At 48.2% G+C, this 17,655-nt stretch overlaps 1 protein-coding gene across 4 annotated transcripts in view; it reads left to right on the top strand.

Annotated features, from left to right (window-relative positions):
* The window catches only part of COL16A1 (collagen type XVI alpha 1 chain), a 345,470-nt gene that overhangs the window by 74,822 nt on the left and 252,993 nt on the right, over window positions 1–17,655 (top strand). The gene's annotated exons all lie outside the window — the stretch shown is intronic.

The raw sequence follows: 17,655 nt of genomic DNA, 5'->3' as shown, positions 1-17,655 counted from the left end.
CAGGTGGATCCCTTGTCCTGCTGCGGCGCCGTGTCCTGCGGGCTGGGTCCGGCCTGGCTGCTATCTCACCGCTTGCAGGCTCCCAGGTGATGTATCTGGACAGATCTTCCTCAGCGGAGGATGTCGGGCCCTCTTCATCCCAGCGGGAGTACGGCAGCATCTCTGGCTCTTGGACTGGTGCTGCATCCACTGCTGATGGCTTTGGGGTCAACTTCTCAGCTTCCTGGCCTCCCCTCCCCCTTAGTTCTTCTGGGCACTCCTCTTGTGGCAGCGCTAGGGATGGATTTTCATCAGCAGGCCAGAGCGGGGGACTCTTTTGCATGAATGTTGCAGGAGTCTTCCTGTGAGTATGCGGAGGGAGCAGATACCGGTCCACCATCTCCTTTGGGAAGTGGGCCTCTAGATCAGCCTTCAGCCTCCAGTATTCGGGGTCCTCCCCCAGCAGGGACTTCCTAGCAGGGACTTCCTTGGGCTGGGGAGCGGTGTCTGCTCTGACCTGGCAGGCCGGGGTAAATAATTGTACAGTCTTGTCTTGGCGGGCCGAGCCTGGCGTGGCAGCGGCCTGGTCTTGGCGGGCCGAGCCTGGCGTGGCAGCGGCCTGGTCTTGGCGGGCCGAGCCTGGCGTGGCAGCGGCCTGGTCTTGGCGGGCCGAGCCTGGCGTGGCAGCGGCCTGGTCTTGGCGGGCCGAGCAGGGCATCGCTGCGGCGGCCTGGATGGGCGTCGCAGCTGCGCTGGGATCTGTGCAGGCCGGGCTGGGCATCGCTGCGGCGGCCTGGATTGGCGTCGCAGCTGCGATGGGATCTGTGCGGGCTGGGCGCTTCTGCGGCCTGGATTGGCGTCGCAGCTGCGATGGGATCTGTGCGGGCCGGGCTGGGCGCTTCTGCGGCCTGGATTGGCATCGCAGCTGCAGCCGGTCCTTGGCGGGCCGCACCTGCGGCGTGGAGGAGGGTCGCAGTGGCAGCCGGATCTTTACGGGCCGGGCTGGGCATCGTTGCGGCGGCCTGGGCTCGGCGGGCCGCACCTGGCGTGGCTGCGGCCTGATTCAGCGTCGCCGCGCCGGGCATCTCTCCAGGGACCGCGGGCATGGCAGCAGGGGTCGGGGCACTCGCGCTGACAGGGGCAACACAGCACTCACCCATCGGTAACATCATCGGGGTCTGAGTCGTCGCCACTCGGTCTGGCACTCGTCGTGCGGTTCCCCTCTCATAGGCCTGAACCGCTGCAGCCATCTCCAGAAGCTCCGTGCGTCCCTCGCTGATCTGCCATATGACCCTGGCCTCTAGTTGGTCGCAAAACTGGGCAAGTTCCCGACACCACCAGGCAGCGGAGCCTGGCTCTGGGTCTCTGCGTTCAGACGCCATTTCCTCTGCGTCTCCTTCTTCTAGTAGCAGGCTTCTGGCTCCCTTTCTTTCCCGACGTCTCTGAACGTCTCCGCTCTCCTCACTCGCGAGGCCAGGACTCTTCAGGGGATCTCTGGGTAGCCACACCTCTTCGTGGGCGGTAACTTCTCCCAGCGCGAGCTGCTGTTGTTTTTCAGCGCGCTTTTCATGGTGGCAATATGGCGGCGCTTCCAATTTTCCAAGCGGACCGCCCAGGCACATGGTCACCTGTCTGAACAGGTCTAGTCCTTATCCTGTTCGTGACGCCAGATGTGTGGGGCCCCGAGGCTCGGTGTCGGTGCAGCGGTGCATTACCTTCAGGGACTCCACGCGGCTGGATCTTGTCACAGGTAGGAAATCCTCTATTTTTGATTGTCGTGACGCCACTCTCAGAATTGCGGTCAGTGGGGACCGCCACTGCAGGTTAGGGGTGCCTGGGGCTGATAGTAGGTGCAGTCAGTTGTAATAGCCTCCTGAGAGTGAGGCATGCCCCAGGGTCCCGTGTAGGTGTGTGGAACTACAAGTCGCAGAATGACTCACACGCACAAGCAGGATGTCTTTCAGGGCTTTTACTCACTGATGGTGGCAGGGTGAGTAACCCGGGCGTAGCTGGGATGAACCAGGCTGGAACCAGGTGTCCTTCAGGCTGACTTATGAGGGTGGCTACCAACTCGCCTTCCTTAGCCCGTTGTGTTTTGGGGTAACCCCTGCTTGAAGCCCTGCTGGGGTCGCCCAGGGAAGTTGCTGGTGCCTCTCTCCCCTTCTTTTGGCCCGTTTGCTTGTAGCCTGGACCAGGTCACTCCGGCTGCTTGCCTCCTGTGAGCTATGGGCCCTCACTTTGCTACGTGGCTGCGGACTCTGTGGTGTTGTCTTGGGGGTGTAAAGTTCCCCCTCATGCAGGTTTGGCAAAGGACAGGTGGATCTATCCCTGCCCCGGGACCTGCTACCCGTTTGGGCCTGGTACCTCCCTGACAGTCTCCTTACTTTCCACTCCGTTGCTCTCTCTTTAGCCGTGTGTGGATTTCGGGCAGCACTACCAGGTGACCGTTCTCCCCCGTCGGTAGTCACTGCGCGTACGTTGTCAGAATTGTGTAGAGCTACAGGGTCTGCTTCTGCCCTCCCTGAACTTCACCACTCAACTGTCTTCGGCTCACTCTTCCCTCCTCTCCTGTTCTTGCCTACGTCACCTAGCAACCAGGCTCTCTACCACACCCCTCGAGTGGAGATGGAGGCTTCGCCCCCTCCTGGGATCCCCAGGGGTCCTCTCAAAGGTAAATGTGTGAGACCTGATCACTATGCGCCTGTGTAGTCACACCTCGGTCAGCCTTCTGGATTACCTGTTTTGTACTGTCCCCAGCATGGGTGCAGTACTCAGTGGTGCCTGACCAGGTCAGGGGCGCCACAGCTGCATCCAAAGTGCAGTAAACACTGATTGTGGGCATGCACACTTAAAGTTTGCTCAACTACATTTAGACAAACCTGTGAAATACTAGGAGAATATAGTCCGCTCAGGAGAGACCAAAATTGAACTCTCTGGATGCCATTATACATGTTTGGAGGCTAAAAAGCACTGCATATCACCCCGAAAATACCATACCAACAGTGAAGAATGAAGGTGGGAAAATCATAGTGTGGGGCTGTTTTTCAGCATACGGCACTGGCAAAGGTCATGTAAAAACAGTAGTTACAGTTTTTATACACATTGTTGTAGTTGGGTTTTCTCACTTTTCTGTAAACATGCGGCTCAATTCATCAAGACTAGAAAGCAAAGAATACTTATCAGCCACTCCACCACCATCTGCAATTCCTGGTATAAAGGAATGCACGGATGCAAGAAAAATCCAGCAATCCCAAACAATAAAAAATTCCAAAACTTTATTTCACATTTTAAAATTCCATGGTTACAACGCCATTAAAAGGGAAACAGATGACGCATTTCAGATCCAACAGATCCTTACTCATATCTTACTGATATCTACTGACTATCATATAAGATAGGAGATAGATATTTGAGTTGAATTTTAAAGTTTTGATATTTTTAATTGTTTGGGATTGCTGGATTTTTCATCAAGACCAGCGTTGCTCATGTCGGTCTTGATGATGGCAACGTGCTGAAGTCAGAGGCTCTTGATTCATGAAGAGCGCTACGCCAGAATTCTCACTCCAGTCAGGTACTGGGGTGACAATTCTGGAGTACAGAATGCCACAGCTTGTCTAATTTATGTGACAACTTATAAAGCTTCTGGTCTGAAACCCTTGGTGAATCGGATAACTAGTTTAAATTTCACAATTACTGCTACTGTGAAAAAAACATGACCCAAAGTGAAGTATTACTGACGAAAAAACTGCATGTATTGTCATTAATATTTTTTAGCAGTGTTTTCAGAGCAGCATTGATGCAGTTTTTATGTACAAGTATCCGAGGGTTGGATTCACAAGCTACAGAATTTGATGTAGAAATTTCTTTTACTGTCCTATTTCTCTGAAAAACAATTGCCGAGATCCTTATGATTGCTGACAGAGCACTCCACATTGAAATGAATAAGGGCTCATTCAGATGTCTGATTTTCCCACTTAGTAGAAAAACGGACCAAATGATATTGATCAGACTTGGATCAGACTGTCGTCTGAGTGTGATCAATTTTTCTTGTGCATGGGAATAAAAAAAAGTTTCTCCATCTTTTCCTTTCTGATAGTTTGTGAAAATTGGTCCACACTCAGATGTCATCCAATTACGGCCAATGTTTTCACAGACCCAAAGACTTGCATTGGTGATTTTGATCTGACCCTCGGATCAAAATTGGATATGGCTCCATGATTTTTCAGAGACTATGAAAAATCACAGGCATGTGAAAGGCCCCATAAACTATCATACCAGTGCTATCCGTGTTTCCACTTTCAAACCACACAAAAAATGTAGCAGAAATAGAATTTAACAGTGGCAAAAATGCATTGAAAGCATGCCAAAGAATTTAGACTTTTTCAAACAAATATGTTCCAAATCTACAACATGTCAATTACTCTTGCAGATACGCTGAATTTTATGTGCAGATTTTTCCCAAAAAATTGCATGAGAAGTGGAAAATTCACAGGTAAAAAATCCACGTGTTCTTAGTGCGTTTTTGCTGTAGAAATGCATAAAAAATATGACTATATGAAAAAAGTTTTGTCAAAACCAAATACCAGAAGTGTCAAAAACAAAGCAGCTTTATTTGAAGCATGCACAACAGAGATAAAAAAAAAACGCAGTGTCAAAAACGCGGGGAAAAAGCATGTAAAAAACGCAAACAAAACATAATCTAATTTCTTTAGAAATGCTGCCGAAATTCTGCAACATCAAAAACTCACCAAAAATCATGGAAACGTAGCCTAAAAGATTCCCGTTTAAAGAAAAAGATCATATATTATTTAAACTGCATAGAGAACAAGGAAAACAAAAGAAAGAAAGTTTAGAAAACAAAATAGTTTTTTCTTTCTTTCTCGCCTGCTATGTCACCTTAAAAAAAACTATAAAAGGGAATTCATTTTAGATTTATGCCACAGTGGTTCTATTTAAATATTTGACTTGTTCTTCAAAGTAAGTCTAAAAAACAAATTTTGTTGGTTTTATGTTTTCCAGGTAGTAAAATATAAGGCTGGAGTCGCACTTGGGAGTAACTCGTGCGAGTCTTGCATGGCATCACCCGACACAGCCACACACTCTCCGGACAAAAGGGTCTCAGCTGCATAGAAATACATGCAGCTGACCCGTTCCTGTCCAGAGAGGGTGAGGCCATGCCGGGGTGATGCGAAGCGAGACTCGAAAGTGTAACTCCGGCCTAAAACCAAGTATACATATTTGGTGGAAATAAAATCGTAGGAATCAGTAGAATTAGGCTAGGTCTACATGGCAATGTGTTGCCCTAGCCTAAAATACAAAAATCAATGGCACTCCAAAGTAGTGATTTTGAAATAATTCCCCCGAAATAAATCCTCATATAAGTGAGAAAAAAAATGCATGACTTTCTGAATATGGTTATGGTAATGAAGGAGGGTGATCTATCTTGTAATAAAATAGTTTACATAAGTCTGAGGTAAACCAAGGATAAAATAACAAAGTAATTAGAGAAGTATTCATTTAGGGCTGGGTTCCTTTTTCACTGAGGTTTTTTTCATTCCTTTTAATAGATGTAATTTGGTTCAACATAAAAGGACACATGAAACCCTGGCTCATACTTGAGGCCTGTTTCACACGTCAGTGATTCTGGTATATATGTGCTAGTTTTTATACGTACCAGAATCATAGACATATGCAGACCCATTATAATCAAAGGGTTTGCGCACACATCAGTGATTTTTCACTGCCCATGTCTCTGTGCGGCGTACACGCGTGTTCATGTCCTACGCACAGAGACATGTCCATTTTTTTCTGGCATCACTGATGTCCCACGGACCACACTAGGGTCATTCGTGGTCACGGCCCGTTACCGTGGCCCTCAGGGAAGGGAGTTTTTGGTAAAATAAAAGAAAAGGGGAAAATAAAAGAAAATAATAAAAGGGTTCTCGACTACGCCACTTGTGGTGTGCGGCCAGGTAATTTGGGGTTGCCACTGCATGTTTCTACTGGGGCTGATGGAGTGATGCAGCCTGGATGTTTGGAGCCCTCCGCAAGCAGGAACAGGCCCCAGCAGTGAATGATGTGGATAGTAGTGGGGAACCGTCTGTGTGAGTGCCCGGCCGTTAAGGAAACAGTCCACATCAGTATTGCAGTTTCAACTTGTCTTGTTTACTTTGGCATTTGAACCCGCTGATGCCGGTTGCAGGTGTACCAGCTCCCCTTGCTCTCTGTATCAGTTGTGACCTGGGTTGGCTGTCCTTCGTGCACACTCGTTGTGGTGGGACTCCCGTGGCTTGGAGCTACTTGGAAGTCCCTTTTCTTTTCTTGGCCCTAATGCAGGCAGTCTGGACTATTTAAAGGGTGCAGTCCCCAGTCCCCTCTTTGCTGCTTGTGCTTCGGGCTTGTTTGGTTGGCGATGGACCCTGGAGATCTTCTTGCCCGGCAGAGTCAACAGCTGACCATAAAGTGTCCCACTATCCTAGGGTCTGCACCCCGTCTTGTGCTAAGTCCTGTGAGCCTTGGTTCCAGACTTCCACAGGCCTCCCACGTTTCCTGGAGTTTTGCACTTCCACAGGTAACCCACGGTCTTGGTTCCGTACTCCACAGTCCCTCACTCCTTTTACAGCACTCCGGTGGTTCTTCAGGTCAGTTTCTGTACTTTCCACTCTTTTCTCCTCACAACTCCTCTACTTCACTTCTCTCTCTTTCACTTCCTCACTCGACTGACTACTACTCACTACTTTCTGCCAGCTGCCCAACTGACCACTCACCTCTCCCCCTCGCTGGGTCTCTCCCTATAGCCTGGGTGGCTACCATCTGGTCAGTGCCCTCGCCTTTTACCTGTTGTTGGCAGTCTCCCAGTCTAGTGTTGGGGTTGTGTATGTGTAGCGCCCCTGCGGTCATGCTACTAAAATCTGCAACCTGGTTCCTGGAGTCCTAGCTCTGCACACACCTAAAACACTTACAAAACCCTGAACCACAAGAGGGTTGGCCGTCCTATGTTGTAAAGCCTGTCTAGGAAGTGGAGGTTGCCTAGGAGGTGTAAATCCAACTCTCCTGTAGCTAGGTCCCTAGAGGGAAGGGGAGGAGTTGGTGAGTGGAGTGGAGGAGAAAATCAGACAAGACAGAGAGTGGAGCTGGGAGGAGGAGGACGCCCGGCTGGGTGTCAGGTCTGGGTGCGACGCCTGAGGATCATCGCACGATGCCCAGGGGAGAAGAAGCTGGCTGCGGGGTTTGCAGACGACTCTGACAGAGCTGTGCATGAGAAATGCACAGAGGGGGCCATAGCAAGGCTACACAGACAGAGCTGTGACAAAGGGAACCAGGAATCTGTCCCCAGCACCAGGGGAGTGTAACCTGTGAGTAAATATTCAGTAAAGACTCCCTATTTCACTCGGACTTTGCCTGTTTGAATTCCTTTCAGCCTGTACATCATTCAGCACCATGGTAACCAGCAGTGTGTGCCCCTGTTTCCTGCATTGTGTACCTCTTTCAACACCAAGAGGTCTCATATCCTGTTTCTGCACTATCCACCTCATCCAACACATAGAGGACACTGTGGTTTACCCTACCTGAGGAGGGGGTTAACACACTTGCTGCTGATTCCATCAGCCCCAGTCCCTCATAAGCATCAGGCGCCTATTCCTTTGCTGCACTACCGCAGGTAGGGGGACAGACCATGGCAGGGGGGCTGCTCCACACGCTCGGATCCAGGCAATTGCTGTGGATCGAGTGGCAGCCGGACCCAGGCTCGTGCAGCAGTCCGTCGCCCACAACGATGAAAAGGTGGGTTTATTTACAGGGGAGAGTTTTCAGTGACGCCACCCGTGGGTTACGGTGATGATTGGTGACACCGCCGCTGCCTTGGTATGGGGTGCCCCAGGGCTGATGGAGCGCAGCAGCAGGATAGTATCCCCTCCACGGGTAGGGGAGGTGTAGTCCCGGGGCCCAGGTGTCAGTGAGAAAGGGTGATGAGGCGCAGTCCGTGGGGATGGACAGGATGATACCAGTGTACTCACTATTTGAATAAAGTCACACAGAGTCCAGATAGTAAACCAATTGCCGGAAGCCGGTAGCCTCCGCAGGTGTGTGCTCGGGTCCTGCACACCGGTAGACAGGACAGGGGCCCTTCCTCCTGCACTTCTGTGTTGTTGTCTTGTGTGTTAACTAGTCCGCATGAAACGGGGAAAGTCCACTCCCGGTGACTTTTCTGTGAGAGCTGTGGCCTGCGAGATCTGACCCTTGGGATTTTACCAGGCACTTGCAGATGCCCCTATTCCCCGCGTTGGGATTCCGTCTCGCTCTATCTGGGCTGTTAGTGGGACAAGACTTGGAATCTTGTCCCCTGCTGGTTAATTGGAAAGGTGCTTACAGCTGTCCTCGCCCTAGGATCCAGGTACCCCGACTGTGCACGGCCTCCGGACCGGATTCCTGCCGTCGGCACCGGCGGGCTACAACCCTGCCCCAGTCCACTTAAGGTCTCCCGCGACCGGATCTCCATCGCCTGTGGCCCTGCTCTGCTATCTGCCACCTAGTCAGCTCAGGTAGTCGGGTAGTCCGGAAGCTACAACCCCCGACTACCACTTCACTCCTTTCACTTCCACTGTCTAGACTCTTTCTGTCTCTGCCCCTCCCAGAACACCTCAGAACCCCTAGGTGGGCGTCACCATCTGCCTGGCCACGCCCACTGGTGTGTCCCTATTGTCCTGGGGGGGTGACTAGGCTTTTGTGGCTGGTGTTTGTACCTGTGTGGGGTTGTGTTGGAAGGCCAAGGAGGACGGAATCCTGCATCTGGAAGATGGATGTGTACCGCCCCGGGCTTGGCCGCGACCAAGCCGCTCGGATCCGGGCTCGCTGGTGGGTGGCTCGAGCATCTCCGGACCCGGGGGCCCGTGGCCCACTTCAATCTGAAAGGGGGGGGCTGGCGGTATAGGGGACATAGGTGTACGGCCGGAGCCGTGTTTGAGTTTGTGACGCCACCCACGGGTTGTGGTGAAGGTCGACACCACCGCTGCTATTGCGGGACCCCCAAGGGAGATGTTATGCAGCAAGTTGTTAACCCCTCATTGGGCAGGGATGGTGGCCCCGGGACCCGTTGGGAGTTGTAGTTTGATTGGGCGGTGCAGGGAGGTGCGCGGCTGGAGGGCACTGTTGTACTCACGATTAGAAACACACACAAGTTTCTGGTAAACCAAGTTGATGGTGGTCGGTGCCCGCAGCCGGCTACGTCTGGTCCCCCACCCGGTTGGTGGTCTCTGCCTTTTTCCTGCACCGTGTAGTGTAGCTGTGGACTGCCTGCGCTTCAGCAGCGGGAGTCCGCTTCCCGGCTTTGTGTATGTCGGGAGAGCCCTTTTGCCCGCAGATGCTGGCCCGTGGGATCTCTCTGCCTGTGCGGTGGCTTTCTATCCCCCTCGTTGGGCTGTTGTCTTCAGTCGGGACTTTGGGTGGGAAAGGACCTATAGTCCAGACCGCAATCAGTTAATTAACTTGGTCCAGTGGCTTCTGGACCTCGTTTCAGGGTCTGAGTACCCCCCTTTGTGCTCCAGTTTCCGATTCGGTTCCCCAGATCGGTACCGGCGGGCCACTACCCTGTCCCGGTCTACCACGGTTCCACCGAGCCGTCTTCCTGGCTCCTGCAGGCTGAGGCCACCGTATAACTTCTAGCCAAAGGTATCAGGGCTTCTACCCCGGCACCTGTCAGATTGCTGCAGACCTGCTACACAGGCCTGCTTCCACTCAACTCCTAAAACTCAACTTATCTCATCTGACTGTTCTCCCGCCTCTAGTCCGCTGAACTCCTCGGTGGGCGTGGCCAACCGCCTGGCTCCGCCCCCTGGTGTGTCCATCAAGCTAAGAGAGGGGTGACTAGAGTTTAATGGTTGGCTGATGACACCTTTTTAAGGGACAGGTGTTGTGTGGGGTGCTAACTGTGACCACCTGGCTAGTCCAGAGCGTCACAGATGCAGCCTTCTGTGACAACCTGATTTTGTCAGTGCGTCACACAGGTGGCGTCACGAACATTAATTTCATTATCCCTTGTAAATAGCCCCTGCCATTTCATTAAGCATCCCCAGGGCACAGGACCGGGCAACGGCCACCAGAGTGACATTCTCATTTGTTACTGCCCAGGACCGAGTACCCCCTGCCCTGGGCAACACATATGTGGCCTGAAGGTGCTGGTGTACTTGCTGGCATGGGCATTCCGGGGTTTGTGTTTTCACGGGTTAGATTTGTGGCACCTGGTACCGCAGGGGTGCTACAACTTTGACAAAACTTTATTGATATAGTCATGGAAGGATTACATATAAGTTGTTTATGATTTTCCAAAGAACACACTAAAAACGCATGTGTGTTTTTTACTTGAAGATTTTCTGCATCTAATGCAGTTCTATGGGGAAAAGATGAACATAATACTCAGTGTACCCACAAGTGAAATGACATGTTGTGGATTTTAAATAGGTACCATAGGTTAGTTTACGCAGGGTAAAAAGAAGCCCAGTGGGCAGAAGATTTCTATAAAGCCCATCCACTTTGCTGGAACTGTAAGAGGCTGCATTCTTGACATAGCGAAAATACACAGCATCAAAATCTCCTTGTGGGTAGTGATGGGCAAACCCGGACTGTAAAAGTCCAGATCCAAGCGGTTTTAAAAGTATTCGGGTGACTGACCCAAGCCCAGAGTTCTCAGGATACTCCAGCTAATGATCAGGGTCCAGCAACTGGGAAAATAAAAAAATAAAGAAAAAATAAAAATAAAGCAAGCGCGCTATACTTACCAAGTCTCTAGAGCAGCAGTAACTGCTCCCGCAGCCAATCACTCTTCTTCCGAGGCCGCTTGTTAGCCTTATATATATTGCTTCCCCTGCCCACCAGCAGTCCTGGCTTCTGTGATTGGTTGCAGCCAGATGCGCTCCCAGCCTGTGTGACAGCGTCTGACTACTTGTAATCACAGACCCTATCAGCGGGTCAATATCATGGTATAAAAATAAATACCGTGTTTCCCCGAAAGTAAGGCCCTGTCTTACATTAATTTTACCCCCAAAAGTCCCACCCTGCCTTACTTTCGGGGGAGGCCTTACATTGGAAAAAAAAATAACAATTTCCCCCTCCCCCCTGCAGCCTCCCCATTGTTTGAGAGTCCGGCATCCACCCCATCCTCCCCCCTGCAGCCTCCCCATTGTTTGAGAGTCCGGCATGCACCCCATCCTCCCCCCTGCAGCCTCCCCATTGTTTGAGAGTCCGGAATCCACCCACCCCATCCTCCCCCCTGCAGCCTCCCCATTGTTTGAGAGTCCGGAATCCACCCACCCCATCCTCCCCCCTGCAGCCTCCCCATTGTTTGAGAGTCCGGCATGCACCCCATCCTCCCCCCTGCAGCCTCCCCATTGTTTGAGAGTCCGGAATCCACCCACCCCATCCTCCCCCCTGCAGCCTCCCCATTGTTTGAGAGTCCGGAATCCACCCACCCCATCCTCCCCCCTGCAGCCTCCCCATACAGTGGTTCTGCCCCCCACTCTGCCACCACACACACTGACACATACGGTACCGGTACAGACCCACACGTCACACACACACATATCGTACCGGTAAAACACACACACACACACACACTCTGACACATACAGCCCCCATACACATACCGTACACACACAGAGAGAGAGTAACTTACCGTTACTTTCCTTCTGCCGGGGACGCCGGGGACGCTGGACCAATGGGAGCGAGCCTGCAGGCGGTGACGTCGCGGCTGATTCGGCCAATCAGCTGCGAGCCGGCTGACTGGCCAATCACAGCTCGAGCTGATGGCCAGCAGGGAGCCTGTGACGAACAGGCTGATCGGCCAATCAGCATCAAGCAGGAAGAGCGTTGACCCGGGACGCGCCGCAGGCCGGCGAGATTGCGGGGGCCATTCACCGGAGGAGGTATACATTACGCCGCGACCACCACCCATAGGCGGCCTTACATTCCCCGGGCACCCCCGCTACCCTGCCTTACAATCGGGGGGTGCCCTACATTGGCGGACCCCCCCGAAACCCCCACCCTGCCTTACTTTCGGGGGGGTCCTACTTTCGGGGAAACACGGTAAATGCATAAATTCACATAGGGTTCCCCTCAATATTGATACCCAGCCATGATAAAGCCTGACAGCTGAGGACTGGTATTTTCAGGCTTGGGAGACCCATGCTTATTGGGGCCCCTCAGCCTAAAAATAGCAGCCTGCAGCCACTCAGGATTACCACATCTATTAGATGTGACAATCCCGGAACTTTACGTGGCTCTTCCCAATTGACCTGGTGCAGAGGCAATTAGGGTAATAAGGGGTTAATCCTAGCTTACAGCTGCTACTAAACCTCCCATTACTAGTCTGTGTGTGAAAAGAAATAAACACAAACACCAAAAAGTCCTTTATTTGAAATAAAATCCAAAAAAACACCCTTTCACCAATTTAATAACCCAAAAACACTCAGGTCTGACATAATCCACGTGAGGTCCCACGACGATTCCAGATCTAATGGAGAATAGAGAGGGGTCAATCAGATTACCCAAATACTTACCCAGTAAGTGTAAAGTAAAGAAAACACACAAAAAAATAATTTGAATAAAGACTCATTCACACTATTCCTCATTCATCAATTTATTTATTAAAAAAAATCCTCAAAGTTCTGATGTAATCTAATAGTGTAAACAACATCCATTGAATTCTATGGAGCCTCCACAGGTCACTTGCGATCAGCCAGGTACAGAATTACTAAATTGGGGAACTAGGGAGTGAGGCGGAGTCTTTATTTAAATAATCTATATTTTTGTGTGTGTTTTTTTTACTTTACACTTATCAGGTTAGTCATTGAGATGTCTGATAGATGTTTCTCCATTACTAACCCCTTGGTTTGATGCTAGCTGCAATTCACAGCTGACATAAACACCCAAAATATTACCCCTTGGGAACAGCTGAGCCAAAGCACCAGAAATGGTGAATCTAATGTGATGTGCCAATTCTGAGGTGGCTGTGGGCTGCTATTTTTAGGCTGGAAAGGGCAAATAGCCATGGACCTTCCCAGCCTGATAATACCAGCCCCCAGCTGTCTGCTATACCTTGGCTGGTCACCAAAAATGTTTCTTTCATATATTTATTAGTTAAACAAGACTAAAAATACCCTTTAAAGCCCCATGAAAGGCAATAAAGGGTTTCAACTTCCAGAGAATGGTCTGTGCCGAGCATTGCACCACCGGGTCCCTTTATAGACCTGATGATACAATGTGACTGGCCAATCACAGCCATTCCAGCACTCGCTGAAGCTTTTCAACAAACTTAATTCATCAAACCAACAGCAAACTGTACCATGGACTTCAGTGCGAAGTCCGTTTTCAAGTTTGAGATCTGGACACTAGGTTTGCTAATCCCTAGTCATGTTAGTTATTTAGTTGCTGGTGTCTCGGAATGTGTATAATATTCTTGGGTTGTTAAAAGCAAGGCCCAAAAAGTTAGGAAATCATAAACAAAGGAAAAGGATCCAAATAGATATCAGAGGCATTAAATGTTCTTAGAGATTTAGTTTAAAGCATAGTTCACAAGTTCAATGTTTGAAGAACACTGGCTCTATTGTCTATGCTGCCTCTGGGAATCATAAACTTCAAAAAAGTATCCAGAATAATATCCCATTAATAATATACGGTAAGCGATAGATAGAACTCATGCAATGCAGTAAAGTTGATGTAAGCGATTTCTATATATCTGTGAATAAATCGTGTGGCCATAAGCTACAGGATTTATTATCATGACTAAAGTATCACAATATAATGGCAAAGTAATCACAATATAATGGCTGCCATTTCTAGAAATATGACGGTCAGTAACTGTGTGACTGGGACACAAAGCATCTGAGCCTATTTCCACTTTGTTGCCTCAATTGAATGGCTTGGAAGGTGCAACACAATGTGACTATGATACAATTGTTGCAGTGTCCCAATGGGAATAACCATAATGTAAATAACAGAGCAATTTCCATTACTGCAGCAGTTTTGTATGATGCATGCCATGTAATTAATATTTAGCTTCGAAAATAACTTAATTCCATAAAATTTTCATTTTTTGTATGAAAAGAGAATGTTATGAATAGTAGTACTTTTCCTTATTGTAGGTGTCTTCCCGTATAATGCAGCATGCCAGCTGAGCACAGATATTTTCTTCTACTAGTAGGGATTCTGAAAATAAGACTAAATTATGGATGCAAAATTCTTTTCAAACTTAATTTTGGGTCCCCTGTGTTGCTTAGATGTGTACCTGTAGATTGTGTCAGTATAGAGACTGGTATAAACCCATAGTGCATACTGTGCCATTGTGTGGCTCTGATATTACACCATTTTTACCTTTGTGGAACATTTTTACTGACTTTAATTTTAATGTCTTTGCAACCAATTTTATACAGACACACTTGAGAATTATGTTTTTGTGGTCTAAAGTTGAAGCTGTTCTCCTTGCAGAGACTGACGCACCATTCCAGCATGCCAGTGGTGATGAGACTTTAAGCCGCAATGCTCCTCTGGGAAATATGCAAATTGTCTTTTCAGTGAGGAAGTAGACAAACTCTAGTGCCACCTATTAGAGGTAGGAATCCTAAAAGTCAAAAATGACCCTTTAACAAGCCTTGTCATATGACTTAGGATTTATGCCAGATCAGAACCTCAATTTAAAGACATGGTGTTTCGGGATGGTTGGCCCTCGTCAATGCAAAGTATGAGATCTGATCTGGCTGTATGAGCGGCTAACACGGGGTCTAAAGGGGAAGCTATTCTCCTTGTAGAGACTGACACACCATTCCTGCATTCAAGTGGTGAGGAGACTTTAAGCCACAATGCTCCTCTGGGAAATATTCAAATTGCCTCCTCAGTGAGAAAGTAGACAAACTGTAGTACCACCTATTGGAGGTAGCAATCATATAAGACAAAAGTGACAGTTTAACAAGCCTTGTCATATGACTTAGGATTTATACCAGATCAGAACCCCATTTTGCAGACATGGTGTTTTGGGATGATTGCCCCTCGTCAGTGCAAAGTATGAGATCTGATCTATGAGGTATAATTCCATAAGGTATTCTCACAGTTATACCCCTATGATGATATGGAAATACAGACCATTGTGCCACTGAGAAAGGTTAAAGCACATGTCTCAATTATTTTCCCCTTTAAATATACCTCATTTTCTTCCCTATGCCATATTTGCACATCCCTGTATCAGGTTGTGACCGTCATTCATTGACTGGCCACAGTTTTCCTGACTTGAACTTGATAACCTCATAGACATGTGTGAAGTTAGCAAGTTTGAGTCAGGGGACCTGCAAACGATACGTGACATCATGGTCTGTGCTTGGAATCTGACACATGTATGTGTCCATTCTGCCATCTTGTGACCACAGCTTCTATCACGAAGTCAAAGCTAACAGTCAAAAGCTCTCAGTGTAAGACCTTGTTCTGGCTCTCATAGACTTACATTGAGAAGTGACCTCCAGCAGATCACAAACAGCAGAAGAGAACGGACTGAAACTGTGGCTGGTAAGTATAGTACCAGGGCGGGGAACGTGCATTAGTGATACCAATTAAGCAGTGAAATAAAAAATAATTCTGGAGCGCTGCTTTTAATTGTTCTTGTTTGCTTGGTTTATTGCAAACAGCAGAAACTTTTTCAATTTTACAAAAAAATCAAATTTTCAGTAGGAGTTAAATAATTTTGATTAGAACCTAATATTTTGTTTCTGTGATTCAGAAACCTAAAAATACTCAGTCTTTTGTTCTATAATGCTTATTACATTGGATTACATTAGATTCATGCTTTTCCTAAAGACTGCCAACAATTATTTAGAAATCTGATTTGCAACCTTAGAGCACTTTCCACCTTTCTTTGGTTTTCTTGCATTGTATTACATAAATCATTATTGGCTTTGTTGCTTTATTTGTATTTGTTTCTCAGGAATTTGCTCATTGAAGTTTAAATATCAGTTAAAATCTGTTATGAGAGTTATTGGATGTCTATTTAATAAGCTCTAATATTCACTTACAATCAAATACAATGTTGTTCAGTAGCCAAAATACTGAAATAACAAACTGTGAAAATATACAATTAAATATTCTTTAAAATGCTATTCCCATCTTAATTCTCTATTTCTTTAATATGGCAACATTGATATCTTAACCTTTGGGAGCTCCAACAACTCTGAGAAAGAAGAAAAGTGTTGTGGTCACCTTCATGACCCATTGGCCTCTTGATGTGACACTTTGCAGGGGTAATTGAGAAAGGGACACAGCACTATGCCAACACTTTGGCCTCGTCATTTCCAGGGTTGGTGAGGGTCCTTGAGCTCAGACCTCCACTAATGATAAAATGATGGCATATCCTAGCAATGAAATATCACCGCCCCTTCCTACATGTATGCATAATTCTAATAAATGTTGGTTTATTGCAATGGTAGGTAGATATGGATATCTTCATGGCCTAGCAGAGCTACTATCAATGTAATCCTAGAGAACAAAAGCAATGAAAGCCAATAGCAGTAGAAAACAAAGGTGAAGGGACTACCTGAGATAAGGCAGGCCAGTGCAGGGGCAACAGTCCTTCAATACAGGCACAAGATTAACAGTAAGCACAATTCTTGTTGGTCATATGTCACAGTAGATGAAAACAAGCTTGACAGTTATCTAATAACAAGAATAGACTTTACGCTTGGTGGTTACACTACTAGGAGGTATAGACTTTAGTGATTCACAGAATAACAAGAAAATTCATTTGCTATCTAACAGAACAAACAGCAAATTACCATGGTATATTTTGCACCTGGCATATCTCACAGATGCAGGTCCCAATTTCATTTTGTAGAGGTGTCTTTGGGTGGGTCTTAAGGGGGCTTTACACGCAACGATATCGCTAACGAGATGTCGTTGGGGTTACGGAATTCGTGATGCACATCCGGCCTCGTTAGCGACGTCGTTGCTTTTGACACCTACGAGTGACCGCTAACGATCAAAATTACTCACCTAATCGTTGATCGTTGACACGTCATTTATTTCCCAAATGTCCTTGCTGGTTTAGGACGCAGGTTGTCGGTCGTTCCTGAGGCAGCACACATCGCTATGTGTGACACCCCAAGAATGACGAACAACACCATACTTGCATCCTCTGGCAACGAGGTGGGCGTGAATTTCATGCAGCTGCTCTCCGCCCCTCCGGTTCTATTGGATGGCTGCCGTGTGATGTCGCTGTGACGCTGCACGAACCGCTCCCCTTAGAAAAGAGGCTGTTCGCCGGCCACAGTGACATTGCTAGGAAGGTAAGTACGTGTGACGGGTACTAGTGATTTTGTCTGCCACGGGCAGCGATTTGCCCGTGACGCACAAACGACGGGGGCGTGTGCGTGTAAAGCAGCCTTTAGTCTTCGTGTTGCTCTCAAGCAACAGAATATTCCTTATTCAGACCACGGTGTCTGAATACGGTGTCAGACCATGAGCAGAGCTTCTGACTACCAACCACAGTGTTTCCCACTGACTTAGGACACATCTCCTCTCTTACTGTTTCAAGCCACAGCTCTAATTCCAACAGGCCATAATTTCTCTTGATATGTCACTATGCAGTTAAAGGATATATCATGATGGCTATGGTGATGCTTCTAAGCTCAACATTTCTACAGTCAGATA

The sequence above is a fragment of the Anomaloglossus baeobatrachus genome, chromosome 2 (genome assembly GCF_048569485.1).
Source record: "Anomaloglossus baeobatrachus isolate aAnoBae1 chromosome 2, aAnoBae1.hap1, whole genome shotgun sequence".
Taxonomy (NCBI): domain Eukaryota; kingdom Metazoa; phylum Chordata; class Amphibia; order Anura; family Aromobatidae; genus Anomaloglossus; species Anomaloglossus baeobatrachus.
Note: the sequence above shows the minus strand (reverse complement) of the source record. Positions and strands in the feature narration are given on the sequence as shown.